This window comes from Symphalangus syndactylus, chromosome 1 (genome assembly GCF_028878055.3).
Source record: "Symphalangus syndactylus isolate Jambi chromosome 1, NHGRI_mSymSyn1-v2.1_pri, whole genome shotgun sequence".
NCBI classification, from domain to species: Eukaryota; Metazoa; Chordata; class Mammalia; order Primates; family Hylobatidae; genus Symphalangus; species Symphalangus syndactylus.
In genome coordinates this window covers 159,712,627-159,724,679 of record NC_072423.2, presented here as the reverse complement: position 1 = coordinate 159,724,679, position 12,053 = coordinate 159,712,627, and positions in this window count along the sequence as shown.

Sequence of the window (12,053 nt, the reverse complement as noted above, 5' to 3'; positions counted from 1 at the left end):
GAGACCAGCCTGGCCAACGTGGTGAACCCTTGTCTCTACTAAAAATACAAAAATTAGCAGGCATGATGGCGCATGCCTGTAATCCCAGCTACTCTGGAGGCTGAGGCAGGAGAATCGCTTGAACCCGGGAGGCGGAGGTTGCAGTGAGCTGAGATTGTACCCTGCACTCCAGCCTGGGCAACACAGCGAGACTCCTTCTCAAAAAAAAAAAGAAAGAAAAAGAAGATGGCCAGTAAACAAAACTAAATTGATTTTCTTTCTTTTCTTAGGGTTAGGGTCTCGTTCTTAGAGATAGGGTCTCGTTCTGTTACCCAGGCTTGAGGACAGTGGGATAATCACAGCTCCGGGGATCAGCTTCCAGCTCGCGGGTTCTAGAGATTCTCCAATCTCAGCCTCCCAAAGCACTGGGATTACAGGTGTGAACCACTGTGCCCAGCCTCACCTGATTTTCTTTTATTTATTTTAATTATTTTATTTTATTGTATTTTTTAATTGGGAGGGTGGGTCTGACTATATTGCCGAGGCTGGTCTAGAACTCCCAAGCTCAAGTGATCCTTCCAACTCAGCCTCCCAAAGTGCTAGGATTACATGCGTGAGCCACCATGTGCTGCCTTTCTAACAGCAATAATGTATAGGAATAATTTGAACTTGAAATTTTTTAAAAAATGCCATTTACAATAGCAACCCCAAAATTGAATTTATTAAGTATAAATGTAATAAAATACAACCAAATAAATATGCATTCAGAAAACCTCGGATCATGGCTGGGAAGAATAAAAAATATATAAATAAATGCAGATACTCCTTCTTTAGGAGCAGTACACTCATGACAGTTAGCTTTAACACAAAGCTAAAGTAATGAAGAGAGTGATATTAATGAAGGAATGGACAAATAAACAGAATAGAATACAGAACCCAAAAGACCCAAATAAATATAGTCAACTGCTTTTGTTAAAGGGGCAAAAATATTCAATGGGGAAAGAAAAGTCTGTTCCACAGATGGCGACAGAACAATCACAAACCATAGGGAAAAAAATGAATGTAGATACAAACTTCATAGCTCATCTCTAAAAAATCACTCAAGATAGGCTGTAGACAAATTTTCAAATATAAAATTGTAAAAGTTATAGAAGAAAATCCATATGACTTTGGATTGGTGATGAGTCTTTAGATACAATACCAAAAGCCAGTTCATAAAATAAAAAAATGATAATGTGGACTTTATTAAAATTTAAAATGACTACTCTGTGAAATATCCCATCAAGAGAATCAAAAAACAAGCCACAGACTGAGAGAAAATATTTAAAAAACAAACCGGAAAAAGACTTGTGTGCAAAATATACAAACAAATTCTAATAACAAAAAGAAAAACAACCCAATTAAAAGATAGACACCTCACCAAAAAAGATATACAGATGACATGCCGGGTGCAGTGGCTCATGTCTGTAATCTCAGCACTTCGGGAAGGGGAAGCAGGCAATCACTTGAGGCCAGGAATTTGAGACCGGACTGGCCAACATGGCAAAATCCTGTATCTACTGAAAATACAAAAATTAGCTGGACATGGTGGCTCGTGCCTATAATCCCAGCTACTAGGGAGGCTGAGGCAGGAGAATCCATTGAACTTGGGCGGCAGAGGCTGCAGTGAGCCAAGATCGTGCCACTGCACTCCAGCCTGGGCAACAGAGCAAAACCCTGTCTCAAAAAAAAAAAAAAAGATTTGAAGTGGGGAGTGGTGGCACCTACTTAGAGGCCAAGGCGGTAGGATCACTTGAGCCCAGGTGTTTGAGGCCATCCTGGGCAACATAAACAAGACCCCATCTCTTTCAGAGAGAGAGAGAGAGAGATTGATTTAGAAAGCAATTAAGACTGGGGCCTTGACCAAGAATCAATTATCAATAACCTAGACCCAGCTAGTCCGAGGTGTCCTTTCTCTTCTGAGAGTTGAATGATTAACACAGAAAGTATAAAGTATAAAAACAGTGCCGGGCACGGTAGCTCATGCCTGTAATCCCAGCACTTTGGGAGGCCAAGGCAGGTGGATCATCTGAGGTCAGGTGTTTGAGACCAGCCTGGCTAACATGGTGAAACCCCGTTTCTACTAAAAAGGCAAAAAATTAGCTGGGCATGGTGGCATGTGCCTATAGTCCCAGCTGCTTGGGAGGCTGAGGCAAGAGAATTGCTTGAACCCGGGAGTGACAGGCTGCAGTGAGCCGAGATCATGCCACTGCACTCCAACCTGGGCGGCAGAGCGAGACTGTGTCTCAAAAAAAAAAAAAAAAAAAATAGAATCTTATACATTTAATGCAATCCTAGGAAGCAATCAGAGAAGGTTCAAAAAATGAATAAGGGGATAAGAATAGGAGTAAAGAAATAAATTGAAACACCAGTGATGAGGATTTTCATAGCCTGTTCAAATCTAAGTATGTAGTCAATTTTGGGATCACTGTGATTTGGGGTTTGCTTTCTACCTAATAAGCTATTTAAAACACTGAGAAGGCAATATTAGAACTTTCATTTTAATGAAATATTCGGAATTTTGATTAAAATAAATACATTAAGTTTACAAGTAACAGTTAAATATTTAGAGATATTTAATGTACTAAGTTTTGCGAACAGTACAAATATTTAAGAGTGTTGATTGAGGCTGAATGTGGTGGCTCACGCCTGTAATCCCAGCACTTTGGGAGGCCCAGCGGGTGGATCACGAGGTCAGATCGAGAGCATCTTGGCTAACATGGTGAAACCCAGTCTCTACTAAAAATACAAAAAAATTAGCCAGGAGTGGTGGCGGGCACCTGTAGTCCCAGCTACTCGGGAGGCTGAGGTAGGAGAATGGCATGAACCCATGAGGCAGAGCTTGCAGTGAGCAGAGATCGCGCCACTGCACTCCAGCCTGGGCGACAGAGTGACACTCTGTCTCAAAATAAAAAAAAAAATAGTGTTGATTGGGAGTAAGGGAATGTCAACTGCCAATAAATGTAGAAGATGAAAGAACAGGACTTTAAACAGCACATACTTAGTTATGGGTCTCCGTCTCCTACCCATACAGAAAAATTCCTCAACATTCACGACTTCATCCACTCTGACTAGCAGATAGGCCGCATTTCCTGACACCCTGGCTCTTCACCTCAAAAGGTTTATCTTTCCACCACACCACCAAAGACCCAGGATACACGATTCACACTGCCAGCTAAGCATCTACCCCAAGGGACAAGGTAAGCACACACTGAAGCAGCTGGGTGATCCTAGTCCTAATCCCTACAGCAGTGTCCACCCTGAGAATTGCAGCCCTTGTAGAAGGTGGTCATCAGCTCGTCTGCAGAGCGAGTCTGAAGCTGCATGAAGTAACCACGAGGATGTTTGCATTTGAGACATGGCTCTAGCAATCAGAAAAATGAAGAAGTGACACACATGAAAAAAAATGTTGCTCATCACTGTTAAAAGTAGGTATTACTTAATTTTTTTTTTTCTTTGAGACGGAATCTCCCACTGTCGGCTGGGCTGGACAGCAGTGGCGCACTCTCGGCTCACTCCAACCTCCACCTCCCAGGTTCAAGCAATTCTCCTAACCCTAATCCTAACCCGTAACCCCTAACTTTAACCCTAACCCTAACTGGCTGCACGCTGTGGTTCACGACAGCAATCCCAGCTCTTTGGGAGGCTGAGGCAGGTGGGTCACTTGAGTCCAGGAGTTCAAGACAAGCCAGGATGACATAGCAAAACACCATCTCTATTAATAATACAAAAACTAGCTGCGAATGGTGACACACAGCTTAAGTACCAGCTACTAGGGAGACTGAGGCAGGACGACTGCTTGAGCCCAGAATATGGAGGTTGCAATAAGCTGAGATCGTGCCACTACACTCCAACCTGGGCAACAGGGCAAGACCCTGTCTCAAAAAAAAAAAAGGCAGGGTATGATGGCTCACGCCTATAATCCCAGCTATTTCGGAGGCTGAGGCAGACGGATCACTTGAGGTCAGGTGTTGCAGACCAGCCTGGCCAACATGGCTAAACCTTGTCTCTACTAAAAATACAAAAATTAGGGCTGGGCACGGTGGCTCATGCCTGTAATCCCAGCTTTTCTGGAGGCCAAGGCAGGAGGATCAACTGAGGACAGGAGTTCGAGACCATCCTGATCAAGATAAACCCTGTCTTGAATAAAAACACAAAATTAGCCTGCTGTAGGGGGGCATGCCTGTAATCCCAGCTACTCAGGAGGCTGAGGCAGGAGAATCGCTTGAACCCAGGAGGTGGAGGTGGCAATGAGCTGAGATCCTGCCACTGCACTCCAGCTTGCTCAACAAACCAAGAGTCCGTCTCAAAAAAAAAAAAAGACAACCCACAGAAAGGAAGAAAATATTTGCCTGCACATTATATATCTAACAACAGTCCATTAACTACAATACATACAGAATATGTATAACTCAACAACAAAAACAACCAAATTACAAATGGAGAAAGAGTTGAACTCACACCTCGCCAAAAAGACATGCAAATGGAAAACAAGCACATGAAAAGATGATCAATATCATTATCATTATGGCCATCCAAACTGAAACCACAACCACATACTCCTTCACACACACTAGAAAGGCTATAATCAAACACATGTTAAGTAACAAGTGTTGTCAAGGTCGAAGAGAAATCACAACCATTAAATACTGTATGTGGAATATAAAATGGTACAGCCTGCTTGTAATACAGTTTGGTATTTCCTCAAAAAGTTAAAAGCACGACAGGCACAGTGACTCATGCCTGTAATCCCAGCACTTTGGGAGGCTGAAGCAGGCAGATCACTTGAGTGCAGGAGTTCAAGACCAGCCAGAAAGACAGAGCAAAACCCCGTCTCTACTAAAAATACAAAAATTACCCAGGCTTGGTGCCACAAACCTGTACTCCCAGCTACTAGCGAGGCTGAGGCGGGAGGACCACTTGAGCCCAGAATGTGGAGGTTGCAGTAGGCCGAGATGGCACCACTGCACTCCAGCCTGTGCAACATGGCAAGACCATGTCGTAAAAAAAAGAAAGAAAAAAAAAAGACTAGGCGTGGTGGCTCACGTCTGTAATCCCAGCACTTTGGGAGGCCAAGGCACGTGGATCAACTGAGTTTAGGAGTTCAACACCAGCCAGAAAGACATAGCAAAAGCCTGTCTCTACTAAATATACAAAAATTAGTCGTGCACGGTGGCACACATCTGTAGTCACAGCTACTAGGGAGGATGAGGAAGGAGGAGTGCTTGAGCACAGAATGTGAAGAGTGCAGTAAGCAGAGATGGCACCACTACACTCCAGCCTTGGCAACAGTGCAAGACCCTGCCTCAAAAAAATAAAAATAAAATAAAAATAAAAAAAATAAAACTGGCCAGTCGTGGTGGCTCCGCCTGTAATCCAAGCACTTTGGGAGGCAGAGGCAGGCATATCACCTGCGGTCAGCAGTCCAAGACACTCTGATCAACATGGAGAAATCCAGTCTCTACTAAAAATACAAAAAATTAGCTGGGCGTGGTGGCCCATGCCTAAAATCCCAGCTACTCGGGAGGCTAGGAGGAGAATCACTTGAACCCAGGAGGCAGAGGTTGCGGTGAGCCGATGTCACACCACTGAATTCCAGCCTGGGCAGCAGAGCAAGACTCAGTCGTAAAAAAAAAATCAAAAGGCAACACATAGAAAAGATGAAAATATTTACACATTATATATCTAACAACAGTCTGTTAACCACAATATATAAGGAATTTGTATAACTCAACAAAAACAACTAAATTACAAATGGAGAAAGAGTTGAACACACGCTTTGCCAAAAAGACATGTAAATGGAAAACAAGCACATGAAAAGATGATCAATATCATGATCATTATGGCCATCTAAACTGAAACCACAACCAGATACTCCTTCACACACACTAGAAAAGCTATAATCCAAAAAATGTAAAATAGCAAGTGTTGGCAAGGTCAGAGAGAAATCACAACCATGAAATACTGTGTGTGGAATATAAACAGTGCAGCCTATTTGTAACAGTTTGGTATTTCCTCAAAAAGTTAAAAATAGGCCAGGCACGGTGTCTCATGCCTTTAATCCCAGCACTGTGGGTGGCTGAGGCAGGTGGATCATTTGAGGTCAGGAGTTCAAGACCAGCCAGAAGGACATAGCAAAACCACGTCTCTACTAAAAATACAAAAATTAGCCAGGCATGGTGCCACACACCTGTACTCCCAGCTATTAGGGAGGCTGAGGCAGGAGAACTGCTTTAGCCCAGAATGTGGAGGCTGCAGTAAGCTGAGATCGCACCACTGCACTCCAACCTGGCAGACAGCGCAAGACCCTGTCTCAAAAATTAAAAATCAAGAAAGGTGGGCATGCTGCCTCACACCTGTAATCCCAGCACTTTAGAAGGCTGAGGCAGGTGGATCACTTGAGTCCAGCAGTTCAAGACCAGCAAGGATGACATAGCAAAACCCCATCTCTCCTAATAATATAAAAATTAACCAGGCATGGTGGCACACAGCTTCAGTCCCAGCTACTAGGGAGGCTGAGGTGGGAGGACTACTTGATCCCAGAATACGGAGGTTGCATTAAGCCAAGAGCACACCACTACACTACAGCCTGGGCAACAATGCAAGACCCTGTCTCTAAATAAATAAATAAATAAAAGGCCAGTACGGTGGCTCATGCCGCTAACCCCAGCACTTCGGGAGGCTGAGGTAGGCGGGCACATGAGGTTGGGACTTCAAGGCCAGCCTGACCAACGTAAACAAACCCCATTTCAACTAAAAATACAAAATTAGCCAAGCACAGTGGCGCATGCCTGTAATCCCAGCTACTCGGGAGGCTGAGGCAGGAGAATCGCTTGAACCCAGGAGGGAGAGGTTGCGGTGAGCCAAGAGCACACCACTGCACTCCAGCCTGGGCAACAGGACAAGATTCCATCTCAGAAAAAAGAAAGTGAAAAGACAACCCACAGAAAGGAAGAAAATATTTGCTTGCACATTATATGTCTAACAACAGTCCGTTAACTGCAATACATACAGAGTATGTATAACTCAACAACAAAAACAACCAAATTAAAAAAGGAAAAAGAGTTGAACACACACTTTGCCAAAAAGACATGCAAATGGAAAACAAGCACATGAGAAGGTGATCGATAACATTATCATTCTGCCATCGAAACTGAAACCACAACCACATACTCCTTCACACACACTAGAAAGGCTATAATCCAACAAACGTAAAATAACAAGTGTTGGCAAGGTCAGAGAGAAATCACAACCCTTAAATAGTGTATATGGAATATAAACGGTACAGACTATTTGTAACATTGTTTGATATTTCCTCAAAAAGTTAAAAACAGGCCAGGCATGGTGGCTCATGCCTGTAATCCTAGCACTGTGGGAGGCAGAGGCAAGTGGATCACTTGAATCCAGGAGCTGAAGACCAGCAAGAACAACATAGCAAAACGCTGTCTCTACTAAAAACACAAAAATTAGCCGAGCATGGTGTCACACACCTGTAGTCCCAGCTACTAGGGAGGCTGAGGCAGGAGGACTGCTTGAGCCCAGAATGTGGAGGTTGCAGTAAGCTGAGGTCGCACCACTGCACTCCAGCCTGGGCGACAGTGCAAGACCCTGTATCAAAACAAACAAACAAAAAAGACCTGCCATGGTGGTTCAGGCCTGTAATTCCAGCACTTTGGGAGGCCGAGGCAGGCAGATCACTTGAGTCCAGGAGTTCAAGACCAGCCAGGACAACATAGCAAAACCATGTCTCTACTAAAAATACAAAAATTAGCCGGGTATGGTGCCACACACCTGTATTCCCAGCTACTAGGAAGGCTGAGATGCGAGGACTGCTTGAGCCCAGAATGCAGAGGTTGCAGTAAGCCAAGACGGCATCACTGCACTCCAGCCTAGGCAACAGCACAAGACCCTGTCTCAAAAAGAAAAAAGTAAATAAATAATGGCCAGGCGTGGTGGCTCAATCCTGCAATCCCAGCACTTTGGGAGGCAGAGGTGGGTGGATCATCTGAGATCGGGGGTTTGAGACCAGTGTGACCAACATGGAGAAACCCAGTCTCCACTAAAAATACAAAAAATTAGCCAGGCGTGGTGACCCATGCCTGTAATCGCTGCTACTCAGGAGGCTGAGGCAGGAAAATCACATGAACCCAGGAGGTGGAGGTTGCGGTGAGCCAAGAGTGCACCACTGCACTCCAACCTGGGGAAAAGAGCAAGACTCGGTCTCCAAAGAAAAAAAGAGAGAGTGAAAAGACAACCCACAGAAAAGAAGAAAATATTTGTGCATTATATATCCAACAACAGTCTGTTAACTACAATATATACAAAATTTGTATAACTCAACAAGAACAACCAAATTACAAATGGAGAAAGAGCTGAATGCACACTTCACCAAAAAGGCATGCAAATGGAAAACAAGCGCATGAAAAGATAAACAATATCATTATCATTATGGCCATCGAAACTGAAACCACAACCAGATACTCCTTCACACACACTAGAAAGGCTATAATCCAACAAGTGTAAAATAACAAGTGTTGGCAAGGTCAGAGAGAAATCACAACCATTAAATACTGTATGTGGAATATAAAATGGTACAGCCTATCTGTAACATAGTCTGGTATTTCGTCAAAAGTTAAAAATAGGCCAGGCACAGTGGCTCATGCCTGTAATCCCAACACTTTAGGAGGCTGAAGCGGGCACATCACTTTACTCCAGGAGTTCAAGACCAGCCAGGATGACACAGCAAGACCCCACGTCTACTAATACAAAAATTAGCCGGACATGGTGGCACACAGCTGCAGTCTCAGCTACTTGGGAGGCTGAGGCAGGAGGACTACTTGACCTCATAATGTGGAGGTTGCAGTAAGCTGAGATCGCACTATTACACTCCAGCCTGGGCAACAGTGCAACACCCTGTCTCAAAAAAAAAATAAAAATAAAAAGGGCCAGGTAAGATGGCTCACGCCTGTAACCCCAGCACTGTGGGTGGCTGAGGCAGATGGATCACCTGAGGTCAGGAACTGGAAACCAGCCTGGCCAACATGGTGAAACCTTTTCTCTAGTAAAAATACAACAATTAGGGCCAGGCTCTGTGGCTCACACCTGTAATCCCAGCACTTTGGGTGGCTGAGGCAGGCGGATCACTTGAGGTCGGGAGTTCGAGACTAGCCTGACCAAGATGGACAAACTCCATCTCTACTAAAAATACAAAATTGGCTGGGCGTGGTGGCGCATGCCTGTAATCTCAGCTACTCAGGAGGCCTAGGCAGGAGAATCGCTTGAACCTGAGAAGCAGAGGTTGCGGTGAGCCAAGATCACGCCATCGCACTCTAGCCTTGACAATAAAAGCGAAACTCCGCCTAAAAAAAAAAAAATACAAAAATTAGCCAGTGTGGCGGTGCACACCTGTAATCCCAGATACTCAGGAAGCTGAGGCAGGAGAATTACTTGAACCTGGGCGATGGAGGTTGCAGTGAGCCGATATCAGGCCACTTCACTCCAGCCTGGGCAACAGAGCAATACTCGTCTCCAGAAAAAAGAAAAAGAAAAAGGAAATGCCTGGGAGGATGTGGTATATCCTGAAATGAGGACTTTCCTTCTGGACTAGGGTTTCCGATGAAGGTGACAGTTTATCCTTCAGTCTCCACAGGCCAAGGATTTGCCATCCAGCAAGAGGCAACAGAGGGAGCCCCCCAAGTCCCATGCCAGAACTGTGACATAATTACATTCCCTCACTCATTTCAATACCTAAATATTAATAATTCATGTGCTTAAATATCTACACTTACTTTACCAGTTTTCCATTGTATAGATGAAGAGGTTTCCAAATTTTATATAGGTTGTCATGATGTGGACAGGACTTTTTGATGGTTAACTACACCGAATGACTAAAATATAAGTGTTTAAACCTAAAATACCTTGTAACTGCTAACACAGGGCTAGAGAATATAGCAAGGTAACAGTCTGTCCAGTAAATTCTGCTGAAATTTCCTTTTTTTTTTTTTTTTATAGACGGAGTCTCGCTCTGTCACCCAGGCTGGAATGCAGTGGCACGATCTCAGCTCAACGCAGCCTCCAACTCCCAGGTTCAAGAGATTCTCCTGCCTCAGCCTCCCGAGTAGCCAGGACTACAGGTGCGTGCCACCACGCCAGGCTAATTTTTGTATTTTTAGTAGAGATTGGATTTCACCATCTTATCCAGGCTGGTCTCAAACTCCTGACCTCAGGTGATTTGCCTGCCTCAGCCTCCCGAAGCGCTGGGATTACAGGAGTGAGCCACTGCACCCAGCCTTCTTCTGCAATTTCAATAATAAACTGTGCTATTTGCCTTTCTTCCAGCAATGAGATTTTATTTTTCTTTCCTAATTATTTCAAACATGAATTTTGGTTCCAGGGAACTGGTATTTCCTTGATTTATAAATTGAGGGCGGCTGGGCACAGTGGCTCAGGCCTGTAATCCCAGCACTTTGGGAGGCCAAGACAGGCAGATCACTGGAGGTCAGGAGTTCAAAACTGCAAAAATTAGCCAGCCATGGTGGCAGCTGCCTGTAGTTCCAGCTACTCAGGAGACTGAGGCATGAGAATCTCTTGAACTCGGGAGGTGGAGGTTGTGGTGAGTCAAGACCGTGCCACTGCACTCCAGCCTGGGTAACATAGGGAGACTCTATCTTCAAAAAAAAAAAAAAATTGAGGGTCATCTCACAGACGATCTAATAAGGATTTTTTTTTTTTTTGTCTTTAGAAAATCAACATTAACTTTTCTACTTTTAGATATCATAACTGCTGTGATTTGAAGGACTTATCTAGACAAAGCCTTAAAAAACTAGGGTCAGCACTGGGTGAATGGGTTGGGGGAACCCACATGAAATCCCCAAGACACCTGGGAGTCCATGTCCCCATGAGTGGGACTGCAGGCAGCTGTAGCAGACTGGATAGGAGAGGACAGCAGGCAGGAGAACTCGGGGTCTGGAGGCCGTGCTTCTAAGGCCAGGGAAAACCACTGGCAAAGTTAAATCCAGAGCTTGACAGGATGAAATTTGCAACTGTAAAGGAATATTTGCCATTTCCAAGTGAGATCGCCAGTGGTGGTGGGATGGATGGGTGCTCCTCCAGGTGGGCGGCAGTGAGGAGAGCGCAGCACCAGGCCAGGGTGTTCCTGCCAGGAACACAGGATCTGTACCTGTTTAGGAGGAAAGGCTGGGCAGACCAAGCTAGGAGTCATCTCTGCTCTTTACATCTGTTAAGGCGGGGAAAACTGACAGTCGGCGGGATGAGGTGGCTCACACCTGTAATCCCAGCACTCTGGGATGCTGAGGCGAATGGATCACCTGAGGTCAGGAGTTCAAGACCAGCCTGGCCAACATGGTGAAACCCCGTCTCTACTAAAAATACAAAAAAGTAGCCGGGCGTGGTGGTAGGTGCCTGTAATTACAGCTACTCGGGAAGCTGAGTCAGAAGAATCTCTTGAACATGGGAGGCAGAGATTGCAATGAGCAGAGATGGCGCCACTGCATTCCAGCCTGGGTGACAGGGGGAGACTCCGTCAAAAAAAAAAAAAAAAAAACAAAAAAAACAGAAAACTGAGTCTCATGAACAGTCCCCGAAAAGGAAAATTGGGTCCACATGGAAATAGACATTCTTCTCCCACCTGGGGCACGGAGTGAAGTGAAATAGGTCTGTGGACTGGACTTTCACACAGAAACTGTGTATTTCCTAATTTGGGTGTTATTTGGGGATCACCTGGAGGAGTATTCCTGCTTTTAGTGAAACACAAGGGAGTATTTTTTGTGAAGCTACAAATCTAGCACAGCAACAACAGCTGGGTAATCGGAAAGAAAAGAGAAGGCATACTAACTGCTGTTGCAAGTTTCCCAGAAGTATGACATTATTGGGAAGTAAACTACTTTTTAAAACAACTGTGTCAATACCACGTCAGTAAGCCAGAGACAACAACACGAAGTTTCATGACAGAGGCCAAATGCAGCCCAAACCCAGCCCAGCAGAGGCTGTCAACCCAGCGCCCCAGGGAGAGTCGG